This window comes from Spea bombifrons, chromosome 1, assembly GCF_027358695.1.
Source record: "Spea bombifrons isolate aSpeBom1 chromosome 1, aSpeBom1.2.pri, whole genome shotgun sequence".
NCBI classification, from domain to species: domain Eukaryota; kingdom Metazoa; phylum Chordata; class Amphibia; order Anura; family Pelobatidae; genus Spea; species Spea bombifrons.
In genome coordinates this window covers 113,621,501-113,635,602 of record NC_071087.1, presented here as the reverse complement: position 1 = coordinate 113,635,602, position 14,102 = coordinate 113,621,501, and the positions used below count along the sequence as shown (strand labels likewise).

The 14,102-nt window shown below is 39.1% G+C and overlaps 1 protein-coding gene across 1 annotated transcript in view; it reads left to right on the top strand.

Moving 5' to 3' along the window:
* Positions 1–6,489: 6,489 nt before the first annotated feature.
* The window catches only part of TRPV4 (transient receptor potential cation channel subfamily V member 4), a 49,016-nt gene continuing 41,403 nt past the window's right edge, over positions 6,490–14,102 (top strand). Inside the window, exon 1 of the mRNA XM_053469202.1 lies at positions 6,490–6,617. The gene's annotated coding sequence lies outside the window, so the exon portion shown is untranslated. The remainder of the gene's footprint in view (positions 6,618–14,102) is intronic.

The following is a 14,102-nucleotide window of genomic DNA, read 5'->3' as shown; positions in this document are numbered from 1 at the left end:
TTTTTCCGTGTATGCGACAGGGAATGTATATTTGACATTGCACGTCTTGTTCCTTTTGGCCAAGACCAAGTGAAAAACTGCGAGACAGGGAAAGTTTGGTCCTCCGGCCTTAAGAGGTTGTCGGAAGCCCAAGGTGCTTCTCTAGCCCCCAGAGATGTCCAACCTATGAGTGCTCCACCGTTTGTTCTGGGTGTGGGTTACACTTCAGCACATCACTGTGTGAGCTGCTGGTAAGTGCACAAGAGCACAGTAGGACGTACACCACTTCTCTTCATGCCTGGTAGATGAAGAAGATCATTCAGCCGAAGGGCTGGGACCTACTTTGGGCACTTTTTTATGCACATAAATGAATTTTTGTACATAGCTTTTGCACTTTTTTCACCAATGAATATGTGTTACTTAGGAATTTTTGCACGGGTTATGCAGAAAAGTCCACCAAAATTTGCTCTGCTGTATTTCCAGATCATTGAAATACCCCACACATGCGTCATTTTGTTTGGTTTTGCGGAAACTTGCCTATTACCGTTTCCAAACCTTTTCTTTTTGCTGGCCCTATGTCTTATTTGGGACTGTTTAGAAGCACTCCAGTTTAAAAAAAACCCTCCATGAAAGTATATATTTCTATAAAACAGACCACCTAGGCTATGTTTCTAGTAGGCCATAACTAAAAGTTTCTGCACTTTTTTTCACCAATGTTCATGTGTGGTTTAGTATTATTTTTGCACAGGTCATGTACAATAGCAGACAGATCCATCAAAATGCACTCTGATTACTCCAGATTACATAAATACCCCACATGCATTGTTTTTTTTTGTGTTGTGTTGTGTTGTTGAAACTACAGGAGCACAAATTAGCACAAAATATGCCTGTATATTGGCTTATGATCTGTTAGGAGGCCTATGTAGTATTTGGAACGGTTTACTCGCCCTCTAGATCAAAATACCTCGCAAAATGCTATATTCTGTAAAGTAGACAACACAAGGTATGTCACTAGGAGCATTTGGCCACCAACCACTGCCAAATTTTACCATAGCAACAATCTCCTGCACTTTGTTTCTTCTGTGTTGCGTACATTTTTTTGCACAGGTTATGTGTTACAGCAGAAAATCCAGCCAAGCTTCCTCAGCTTAATCTCCGGATAAGAGAAATAACTACATGGCACAAGTGTAGGTTATGTGTAGGTTATATGCCAAATTTAAAAGACTCCCACATTTTTGTGTCCTTTGAACCAGTTGTGCGATTGTGGAAAGAAAGGGGACATTTTACAGCCATGCCCCAGTCAGGTTTAGGGCAGCACCCAAATTAAATATATTGCTGGTAATAATGGATCTATGAGGTAATCTTAACCACACCAACATGTATTAAATTGTAGTTATTCATAGTTAAGCTTCACCCCAACCTTTGTGGGCTATACCTTTGTGTGCTTCTCCATTTTGGCTTTATGTTTGTTGAATAAATCAGAACATGGTGTAATATGTCATCTGTTGTTGTTGTTCATCTGAGGTTGTATTTACCTAGTTTTTAGACCTGCTAAGGAACAGATGTTATTGTATCCTGATATGGAAAACCATAGAATTCAAAGAGGATGTACTTTCGTTTTCACACGACTGTATATCTAACCTTTAAGATAGCACCCTGCAAAGATGTAATTTTTTTTCTAATAGAATCGCTGCCTCACTCTGTTGATCACAGTACATGCATGGAGGGACTGGCCAATATAAACGAGTGCTGCCCCCTCTGTCAGGCCCAGTACACTCACCAAGTCTGAGCGCCGGGATACAACATCATTTCCCAGCACACGGGCAGTGAGTGAGGGCCATGTGAGTGGGCGGTCACCAGCAGCTGGATGAGCCTTTCTTGAAAAAAGGAAGTAGGTAGGTGTGTGTATGTGGTTGTGTGAGTGACTGTGTGTGTGACTATGACTGTGTTTATGTGACTGTGTGTGGAGCTATATGAACACTTAAGAACAATTATTTTTTAGAAATAATCAGCCAGATTCAGAACACAATAATCACAGAATAATAAAGGATGCCCATCAATTAATCACGTTATATATATATAAGACAAACAATGATTATGATAAGAGCAATTCATTTATCAAGGTTGATTAATATTTAACTGGGGCCAGTTATTTATTATAATCTGTAGCAGTGTTGTTTGTATTGCCAGGAAATTACATAAATTAAAAGGTGCTGTTCCACCAAACCTGCTGAATTTAACATTTGTAACACATTTCTAGTGCTGTTGAATACACAAGCCTTTGCCAGAAATAAATGGAATCATGCCTGTCCTGTTTTTATGTGATCAAATGTGAAGAAAAGAATAAAAATCACAAATCTGCTAAGGTTGTTTGCTTAATGTACTGCAATTAAAGTGGAACTGTATAAATAAGAAAAGAAAATATTGTACAAATTGTCAAACACAGGAAGAATTTATGAGACCTAAATAAGAGGTGTTTGGCTATTTTACATATACACTGTGAAGTATTTTCTTGGATGCAAGACAAAGCAAACCAGAAACAGACTTTAAAGGTCATACGGGGACATTGGCTACAATAGTGAAGTGATAAGCACATGTGTTACAGATGTTTGCCTTTTTTTGTAAGAAGCAGTGACCTCTCCTAAAATTATGTTTTTCATTTGCAATCAGGGACAGTTAGTCTCTGGCTCATTGCGGTTGGAATGCCCAGGATAATAGACACTTGCTGCTATCCAATTCAGTGACATTTGCCCTGCTTCGAAACAGAAGCACTACCTGAAGTATGGGAATGGTGGGGGTTCCTGCTGTCTTAGGATAAGAGCTTTGTCTAGACATGTTTCCAAAATAGTACTGCATTGAAACATTGACTCATGGAAAAAAAAGCTTTAGCTAGTGAAAACATATTATTGGTTTGTTTGGAGCAGATCTTCATTTCCTCATATATATTAGTAGGAGTGGTACTGTCTTAAGGTTTTTATTACATATACTTTTAAGTTAATATTATATAGGTAGGGTGATGGGAGTTAGTGGGGAATTAGTTACATAGGGTTAGGTAGGAGTGGTACTACCTTATAAGCACCTTAAGGTTTTTATTACATATACTTTTAAGTTAATATTCTATAGTTAACGTGGGAGTTAGTTAGATAGGGTTAGATTTAAGGTTGGGTAGGGGTTCAAAAAACAATATTAGAAAATAAGTTTATATATATATATATATATTTATTATATATAGTTTCCAACAGAGCAGGTTAATGAAAATATTATAGAATAGATTATATTTATATAGAATATAAAGTCTTGCATCAGTTAATACAGTTAAAAAAATCCCTACATTTGTGTGGGTTCATTGAATAAGGAAGAATTCCTCTGGTCTTTTAGTGGAAAATAGCCTTGGCTAAGGGGTTAAAGATGAGCCCCCCTCCCCCAATAAAGCTTTTGCTAAGGGCCATCCCAAAAAACTACAGCGTGTCACGTGGAACTGCACCTTTAGGAAAAATACTTTCATAAATCAGCCACAAGGCAAACATGACTTTCTGATACATACAATTCCCGACAAAAAATGAAGCACAGGAAAAGTGACTTGGTTTATTTTACCGAACAGAGGAACTGATTTCATTACTTTCCCCAGAAATTAGGAAATGTTTTTGTTATACAGTATGTCACGTGGCAGTCTGATTTCTGAAACGCCAGGATTGATCAAGGTTCTATATGCAGGCTGACACAAGCCATAAAGACTTCCTAAACTGCACCAAGGAAAGTACATTTAATTCAGTAGCGCTATCCAACACTGTAAGTGTCAGGAAGGATGCAGGAGCGATTACTTATTATAGAAGCCCTGGACTGGACTGGCAATCTGGCAGATCAACAAACGGCCAGAAGGCTGTTGGCCAACACTGCAGCTCTCCATACTCTAGTGTGCGGCCACCGGCTGGACATGCCTGACCACACCCTGCATGAGCATGGAAACATAATACATGGCCTCTCACCTACGTCATTTGTCAGTTCATTATGAGGAACAACTTACCTACTTCTTTCAAGACTATCCACTCAAGGTTGAGTTGACAGGGGAATTGTGCTTTTAACTACTTCACTTTGCTATTCATTATGAAGAGAGAACCCCAGTTAGCTTGGGCTACAGGAAGAGCTTGGCAGATCTCAAATAAATTAAAGTTAAATCAGTAAGTTATGCATTCTACAGAGCCAGTTCAGAAATTCTTGTTGGCAAAATCTACCAGTGTTGGCCCTTCGTAATGAAATGAGGGAGTTGGAATCAAACTCTCCTGTCAACTCTCCGTTTAGACCACTCTGTTTCCTTTTCGATTATAACGGGGGTCTATATGCTTCTTCATCTTCAACCAACCATCGACTTAGGTTGCTCAACAAGAGAGTCTCCAGTGACCTTGAGGGTTTTTCCATGTGTTTTGCTCAAGGCATCATTCACTACAGTACAGTCTGCTTTATAACTGGGCTGCTGTAGTACTTGTTTGTACCAAGAGATGGCAGCAAAGACCAACTTGATAAATCTCATAGCACCCAGTGGAATTCCTAAAATGTAAAAGTAGAGACCATAAATCATAGAAAACAGATTTATATTTCTGGCATTGATGAGCTCTTTTATAGTAAAGACCAAGCCACGGGAGGCATTTAGTGTCCCAGTGCCAGCGAGGTTAGCAGGGTATTGGAATACATTTGATGTGCGGTTTGTGTGTATTGTAGGCATTCATTGTACATTGATTGCATCTGTTTGTTGCACAGGAGAGATGCATTTAGGTCTATTCACTAAAGTTCACAGGTGAGTCACAGTTTCAACTCTACAACTTCATTACACATTATGGAGCCGGCCCTTAATGTATAATGCATAATGTCATTGGAAATGACCGCTCAAATGAATAAAACCCCTAGGTGTGCAGGCCCCAGGACACATATGACTAATGCATATTATATGGTTTCATTGACCGTTTAAGAACCAGATAGGTATAAATGATGTATATAAAAGAACACCACAATGAGAGAATAAGTATTAGATAAATTATGACCCATATTTTGATATTGGAACATCAGTTTTTAGACTACCATTTGCGAAAGGGAAACATCATAGGCAGTACATCAACACATGTATATATATATCTCAAATGGAAAAAGAGCACATTTTTCATAAAATTGAAGTTTCAGTCCCTCACATGGCCTTTGAAGGCAGTCTAAGTGTTGGGGTACCACATCCAGTGGCATAAAACTAAGTGCAGGTATTCTGAGTTTCAGATGGTAGCCTCGCAGAACAGCTCATGTGTGAGTTTACACTTGCTTGTGTACTTTTAGACAAACCCCAAGTAAATAATACGTTGCTGAACATCTTGTTCATGGTTTGGCAATAAATAATTAAAGACGCCATTAGCCGCAGTCACTTCACCTTTGTGCGCACAAGAGCCCCACTGCACAGGCTTACATTATACCAATGAGGACATTATAGCATGACTCCCAGCCGCATGCTTTAGTGCAGAACCACATAAAAGAGAAGCATGTGCCAGTAGACATATATAACCACTATTACAATGTTCCCTAATTCTCTATATAAATCTATAGCTTCACCTCAATACAGAATACCTGTAGAAAAAATATTGCATGCGCCTAAAAAAATGTTTAAATACAACAGTTAATATATTAAAAACAATTATTTATATCCGTATGCTGGCCCTAGAGAAGTTTGAAAGACCTGTTGCCTGAGCTATTATTGCCCCAAAGGCCAAAAATTGGACTAGACTATATGTTTTATGAATTAGCCTATACGTTTATTGTGTGAAAACACTTTCTATGCACAGTTTATAGTTTGATTTAAGGGGTTAGAACCCCCTTAAATTTAAGTGGAAGGGTTTCCATCACCTTTTACCCACCATAACTTATGTAATGATATTTCTTAGTTTGATTTAGAAACTCCATAATGTACATTGCATGTTTATCACATCTTTGCTGGTTTTTTTAATATGACTGGCTGAGCATATTGGGAGTTGAACTGGTTGAACATGTATCTGAAGGCACATTTCCCCAGGCATATCCCAGCTAATGCAGTGTTAAGGAAGGGAAGTCTGGTACCGGGATGTGAGATGCTATATACGAGTTATTTTCAGGCTGGGGGTGGGATTATAGTGGAGGGGAGGGAGTGGAAGTGACTGAGTGGTGTGTGGAGGAGGGAGGAGGCTTTTGTATACAGGTGGGGTTAGATCTTGAGTGAAGGGGCTGCTAACATGCTCTGCTCTGGTGCCTGCTTCTGGAATCCAGGGCTTGGATACAAAGACTCATTCTGTACCAGTTTCCATTCACACTTACCCAACGTGTCCTCCTAGCTGCTCTCCAGTTCACTCCCAGTCCAGAGCACTAATTTCCAGTTAAATTAGTACTGGGTTTACCGCAGTTATTTACCCCATCAGGGATTCGCCTTTCGTAGTTCTAACCAGTGTGGATCTCTCTGTACGCTGGTTCCGGTCCAAGGGGATCTCTCTGTACGCTGGTTCCGGTCCAAGTGGATCTCTCTGTACTGGTTCGGAGTAAGTGGATTGGTGAGTGAAGCGACTCTCATCTAGTTGATACTCCTGACTCTAGGCTGGTTTTAGTGGATCGGCTTAAGGAGGGATCGCAGGTGAAAGGTAAGTGCTCGCTGAAGCTCTGTGGGTCTCATTCATTGGCGGCTGCTGTCTCAAGCAGCGATCTTGATGTCTTTTTTCAGGCTTTGATGTTTTCTATTATTTTGTTTACTTTTTGTTTTGATCATCTTGTGAATAACTGTTACATTCATACACTGCAACTTTCTAAACGAGCTGAGAGCGTCTTTCAGATTTAACCCCTCTAATCATGCAGATGCTCATCAGCTGTGTTAACTCGGAAACGTGTGCTAATTGAAACCTTGATTTGTTATAATTTAAAGAGACAAGCAAGCAACATCACACATTGCTAGCAAAATCACTAATGAGGAGTCTTAGTAAAAATCAGATCACAGTCATCTTCAGATTGTGTGACCCTGAGATTTTGCTCCTTCACCTTGAGTTTGAAGCCAAAAACCACAAAACCCTGAGGGGTTGAATTCCCAGGTATTGTTATATTTCTGGAACTCAGGAGGGTGATCACTTTAGCTTGCAGGGTTACAGGAGGTGGAAGATTTACCGAAGTGCCTCTGAAGTTGATGGGTGAAATATTATTAGGGATGTAGAACTGGAATACGTCTGTAGTGCATATTGATTTTTGGCAAAAATAGTCAATAGCGCAGCTAACAGAATTACAAACATATTTCCTAAAAATGTTGCAAGCCATGAACATGTTGGCCATCATTCAACGGTATATTTGTCCCCCATAGCTTGTCTTTAGTTTTTCTGTTCATAACTAAAAAGAATGCATTGTTGCCATGATGAAAGCAACCAATCTCTTCATTTTTCAAATGAAAGGCATCATAAACCTGGTATGATGTGGCGAATAGCTTCGGATGTTACTGAGGTCAAGAAAGTAGAGAAATTAAAGAAGACTTAAAAAAGCTGTATAAAATGAAATATCTTATTTAGGTGAAGTACCAGAGCCAATGCCGGTGGAAAATATGTCTCCAGTTTTAAAAACTTTTTTGACATCAGCTGTTTATATGACACCTGTACATGTTACATGTTGCTGACCAGTATGTATACTAAGAGAATCGATTACTAAATTATGTTATACACTACTTGTTATGTCCTGTTTACTCATTGTACGGCGCTACGGAATTTGATGGTGCTATATAAAATAATAGAATTTGTGTGTTGAAAAAAGGCGTGATGGTGTTTATGGGAGTGCATGTGTCCAGTTGTAAGCACACGGATCAGCACAGGCAGCCCACCTTGACCTATATTGTATGCGGCTGCCTAATGTTGATCCCTGGGATACCCTTACCCCTAACTGGGTAAATGCACTCCCACCCCATCGTATTTCATGGTTTTAAATTATTTCAAGAGTCCAAGTTGTGAGTAAGGAGGAACATTAGCTTCCATGAGCCAGTGCCTGGAGATTTGATGGGATGATCTAAGAGCTGCACACAGTAAAGGATGGTGGCTAGCCCAGCAGTGTGGTGGCGGCTCTGTGAACCTGTTAGACACTAGATTTGAAGCACTGTGTGATATGATATATGTGTATGTAGCATTCTCACCTGTCACAGATACGTAAGCCTGATACTGAGATGTGAGGCATTAATGGACTTCTGGGACTGTGTGAGCAGGCAAACTAAGTGGTCCTGATTATTTGCACACCAGGCTATTCCCTTTTCATGATGCCGGGTCTGGGCCATGCTATACAAGTGGAGTGCATGGATGGTCACACGTAGATGAAGGTGGCCTCTTGGCTTTTCTGTGGAACTCCAAGCAGGCAGTTTTTAGGTTAAACAAGATGTTTGAAACTTGGTTCATTTGTTCTAAACATCATAAATAAGGGTTGAATGTAATCTGCGTAATTATTTGGCATAATATATGATGGCACTATATAAAACAATAATTAATAATAATAAAAAAAATGTATTTTCTAATAAAAAAAGATTAGGGATTCTTTACCTTTTGTCACATCATGCTATATGCATTCATTAAATGAGTTCTTGCGTAAGTTATTATTTTTTGTTTGTTTTTAATGAATAAGAAGTGCAATTTACACCCTAGAATATGTCATACGATATTTCATAAGATAAGATATTTCATCCCTGGTGTTTACTTGCAAATAAAGTCGTAATGAAGCAAATCTCACAGAAGTTAATCATATGAAGCTCTGTTTAAGAAATTGTATCAATTAAACTATGCAAATTAGGTTGCGTTACATTTATTTATATAGCGCCAGCAGATTTCGTAGTGCTGTTACAATAAGGGTAATTCAGCTCTCTCGTTATTCCGTTTTCCAGGGTGAAGGGCTGAGCTGGCCCTGTATAACCTATAATTTAAGGTTTAAGGAAACTAAAGAAATTTCATCTATTGCGCTATACATTATACAGGGCTAAACAAGCTCTTGATGCAGCAGAAACTCACTCGGTTGGCTCTTCCTATGTATAATGAGGGGATGGAACTGAAACACAACCCTACTGCGATGTGTTCTGTCAACTTGTGAATTGGCCCAAATGTAAAGGAAGCTGGATGTGTGGGAAAGAGCTGAGTATAAGAACTGGAAGTGGGAGCACTGATGTAATGATTAACCTGTTATTTTTACTACTTGGTGTGACAAGTTCCTGATTTCATTTGTATGTTTAAACTAGTTGACGTTTGTCTCCACTTGACTTTATCCTATGTCTGCCTTGCATTTAATTGTGTTAACAACTCCATTGTTTATATGTTGATTCTGCTCAGTGTGTCATTACTTCTCCCCTTCCTGTAACATGCCTATTATATACGACGCAGATCTTGGTGACCTTCAATGTTCAACTGTGTTAATTGAGGGGCTCACCCAGCCTCTGCAGTAGCATAATCTGTTCTGCTGGTCCGATGAATGCTATTGGTCAAAAATGCCAGAATTTAAATTATATTAATTGTCTAGCTCTGTACAGGCTGCCAGAATCAATATTATGAAAATGGGTGCATGCTTAACAAGTTTTTCACAGGAAAATGCACTGTGCAAAGCTGAGTTTTTTTTTTTTTTTTTTCAGCTGGTTACTCTAGAAGAGACAGTTAGGTTGTCAAGTTAATATACAAACGCTAATGCGCATCTTGCTGACCGAAATCTAAAAAATATATCTGTCAGCTAAGCACTTTGTCTAGATGTTCACTTAAACGGATGTATTGACTCTGTAAGGGTTACGTCACGGAAAACCCTTTGACCTTCTTCCATACAGTGGCTATGGCCTCTCTCCAGTTTTCCAAACATTCATTCTTTTTACTTCCAGTAATACAATTACCTATTCAAGTCTCCTCCAACAGCACTCTCTGCTGCCACTTTTAATATAATTTGTTTTGGTGAAAAAATGTAAAATTAAGTATATTACGTGTTTTTTTTTAGGGGAAACAGTCTCAACATAAGTAAATTATTTAATTAACCTGTAGCATACGATTTGCAAGTCACTGTAAAAAAAATCTTTAATATTTTAATCTTAATGTACATTATATGACCATCACACCTATTTGAGCTTGTTGGCCATCCCGTTCCAAAGCCACAGGCAATAATATGGAGTTGCCCACCACCACAACCACCACCACCCTTTTCAGCTATCACAGCCTGTCCTGGGAAGACATTCCATAAGATTTTGTAACATGGGAATTTGTGCCATTTCAGCTACAAGAGCATTTGTGAGGTCAGGCACTGATGTTGGACGAGAATGCCTGGCTCACGCTTGGGATTCTTATTTATCCCAAAGGTGTTCAATGGGGTTTAGGTGAGGGCTGGCCCACACAGAGCCAAGTTCTTCCACCTCAAACTGGTTCAACCATATCTTTATGGAGGCACAGTCATGCTGGAATAGGAAAGGGTCTTCCCTAAACAGAGTTGGAATTATAGCATTGTTCAAAATGTTGTGGTATGCTGAAGCATTAAGATTTCCCTTCTCTGGAAGGAGAGGGCCTAGCCCAAGCATTGAAAAACAGCCTCAGACTATTATCTCTAATCCATCAAACTTTACAGTAGGCACTAGGCATTCCGATAGGTAGCGTTCGCCTGGCATCCGCCGACCCCAGAATCATCCATCAGACTTCCAGGTAGTGAAGCGTGATTCATCACTCCAGAGAACGTGCTTCCACGAAGTTATGGTGCTATGAAATGTTGGGTATAAATATAGCGCGGGGGCAGGGGGAATGATGTTTCTTACGAAGCATTTGGATACCAAAAATGTTCAATTCAGCAGAGCAACTGTAACAACACCTTTAATCCTTTGTGTGCCAAGGACCGGGACACATTTTTCCCTGTGGAGGCCAGGCCAATTTTTGTAGTTTGTTAGTTATGTTGCAGCCTTAAAATAAGTTTTTTCCCTTGGCAATATATAAAACGACCTATATATGTTTTAAGTTATTATATTATTTAAGCGCTACTCATAGATGCGTAGTAAAGTAAGTGCATCCCTTTACCCTAATGGTAACCATAGAAACATATGCTTGGGTTTTCCAATTATATCCCATAGATGCCAAACCAAATAGTAAATGTAACTAAAACAAAATTAAAATTTACTTAATAGAGAATCTGTATTTTCATCTATGTGATTTTCATGTGCAAACTTATCATAGGGTGGGTATAGGTTTGCTAAAGAAACAAAATATAGGTAGCCGATTTATCACGGTACTCCGCAAGCTTGGTGCAGAGCATGACCCTGTGTGCCCCTAGGGAATAGACGTGCGCTTATAATTCCTACCTCTCTGTTTAATTTCAATTAACACTACAATTTTCAAGTTGTAGTTTTCATTTATGCTCCTTTGTATTCTCAAATGTTGTTGGTACCTGTTGCTCTTATTTTTAAGTAGTAATTTAGAGAAACAAAACCACTCAAACATTGGTCGGTAGAGGCTTGTGATGATGCAACGCCTACTTGTTTCATTCTTGGTTTATCTTTTGTTCTATTGGTATCCTTTCTGGGTGGGATTCATTTTGCAAAAAAATGAAGCACCAAAAAGAGTAGTTTCATAGTCAATAGACCAATAGACATGAGACTCGGGGTATTTTGTATCCTTTGGCTGTCCCTCCCACCCAACTGGCTAAATCAACTATTACAAGTAAGATGCACAACATTTGGATATATCCAAGCCTGAGACACCAGAGATATTAACTTTTTTTGTCTTCATGGCCCTGAACAATCTTAAGACTGTTTGCCAGCTATATTTTCCATGGTTGTTCTTTTTAGAATCATTCTAATGGTGAGACACTCTGTAGAGCCTCTTGGTTCTGCCGCATTAAGCTTTATAAGCGGTGTGTCTTTGGCATTATCATATGCTAAGAAATAGGCATCACCGCCTCTTTTTTGATGGCCAAAATGTATTAAAAGACAGCTGGCTCAGGACAACACAATAGTTGCAGTGCCAACATGGCTTAGGGGTTTAGGGGATTACCTTGCAACCCGTCTGTAGATTCCTGTGTGCTCCTCGTTATGCTAGCTGGGAACCTAATACTATAACGGAATAATACTATACTTCTGTACTATCATCTTCCATGTCTTAAAATGTATGCTTAACTAATGAATTTATTGATTCAAAAAGTTAATGGTTCTTTTGTGATTTATCAAATACCAATGGCAACAATGACAACTAAAAACCTGAGCAGGTGATCATTTCTAATCTCTTAAGGTACCGTATAATGAAAGGTATAGCTCTTAAAGATTTTTGTGAGTACTTTTTAATATGCATTTTTAAAAAGTACTTGCCTTATACAGAACGAACACCTTCACCATGATACAATTCACAACAACTGATTGACTATCGCAGCCAATCGGTGGCAGCCCAATACAAAATGTGTAAATTAAAAAAAAAAAAAAAATATTTTTACTGTTCTGTTTCTTTTCTAACACTAGTATATAAAACATTCCTTTAAATGTAGAAAAATATGGTACTGTTTATGAACTATAAAAATTCCTGTTATGGATTCAAGTCCCAGCTTGCACTGTCACATAATCCACTGCTTTTAAATGCAGTATAAATTACTATTGCTTAACCCTGTCCCTCCTGGAAAGGAGCCCAAAAATTTTAGGCAATTATGTCTGGCAGTTAGAGGCAGTAAAACGTCATATAGTTAATTGCTTGTTCTACATGTGTATCTGGATTGTGTCAGAATTAACTGACCCAGAGACCTTTGATGAACCCTGATAGAATTTTTGAAAATATTTTTTTCTTTTCTTTTCGCATTGGATAATGTCCCTACTTCATGGTCCCAGGAAGGCTCCTTAACAATGAATGTACTTTCATATGCGTTCATTTCACCTGCTCGAAGCAGTCATTCAGCGGCAGGAAAGCACCCCCCCCAATTAAATCAATAGCAGCAATTTCTACCCATGCTCCTCCTCCGAGACTTCTGCATGGAAATTGTTGCTATTGATTTAATTGGGAGCGATTTCCTGCCACTGATTGGCTGCTTGATTTTTCATTTTCTCAAAGTATTTTCTGATAAAATGGAACATGCCAGTCAAACAATAAAGATATGTATACTGTGCCAGACAATTTCTACGAAAGCTGGTCCAATTCCCCTAGTGTCTCAACTAGTATAAAAAACAAAATGTAAAATGACTTGTATCGCTAACCCACACTGCCAGACAAAATGTATCTTGTGCTGGTAGCTGGTGGATTAATGCGGCACTGAAAGGGATACACCAGCCATCATATGCACTTTAATTACAAAGGATGTCCGTTATGAAATTTTAATGCATTAGGCCATTAATGGTTAAAAGGGGTGAATAAGATATGAAGGGTTTTGGATGAGGACATGTTAAGTGTGGTCAGATGGAATGTCTACTGGTAAGATGCTCCTAACACTGGTGGCTTTTTTGAATTCAGTACCTAAAAGCTGATCCCTGAACTATGGTCAGTCTATCCTTTGTTTTCTTAATAATGGTTGTTGAACGCACGCCGGTTATCTCGTGGTCCGTCCCAGGGAAATTTGAACTGGTGCCGCTCAGGGTTCCCACGGCTGATCGCGTCACTTTTTGGACAGGATATCCTCAGGCCCCCGAGCTATCCATCGGTACCCCGGGATATGCAACCAGGCAAAGGGGCATATGGAGGGATCCTGCGGTATCACCCAAGCACTTGCAAAAAGGATACCATGAAATCTTAAATCGACCACACAGCATTAAAGCGCATATGATAGCTGGAGTGTCCCTTTAAGTTACCGATGGGTTAGCGGTACCATCTTGGTGATAGCTCTGCTAGCTTTGAGCATAGAACTAACCCAATATCATAATTGTTGCAAATGCGGGGACTGGTGGGTTCCTGATAGGAAATGTATGTTTGTCTAGCAATCTCCTAGTGACAAAATCAGCAGTAGAGTCACAATTGCTTTGTCACGATGTCTAACAAAAAGCACGCTTAATGTGGTACAATACTTCTGCATCATTCTCTCCTGCACACACCAGAGGTGTAATTATTATTGTCTCTTGTATCATACTCTTTGTGTAAGCATGTTATGTTCCATATTGTGTTATTGTGGGTAGTAACAAATAGTTATAAAAAGACAAAGGA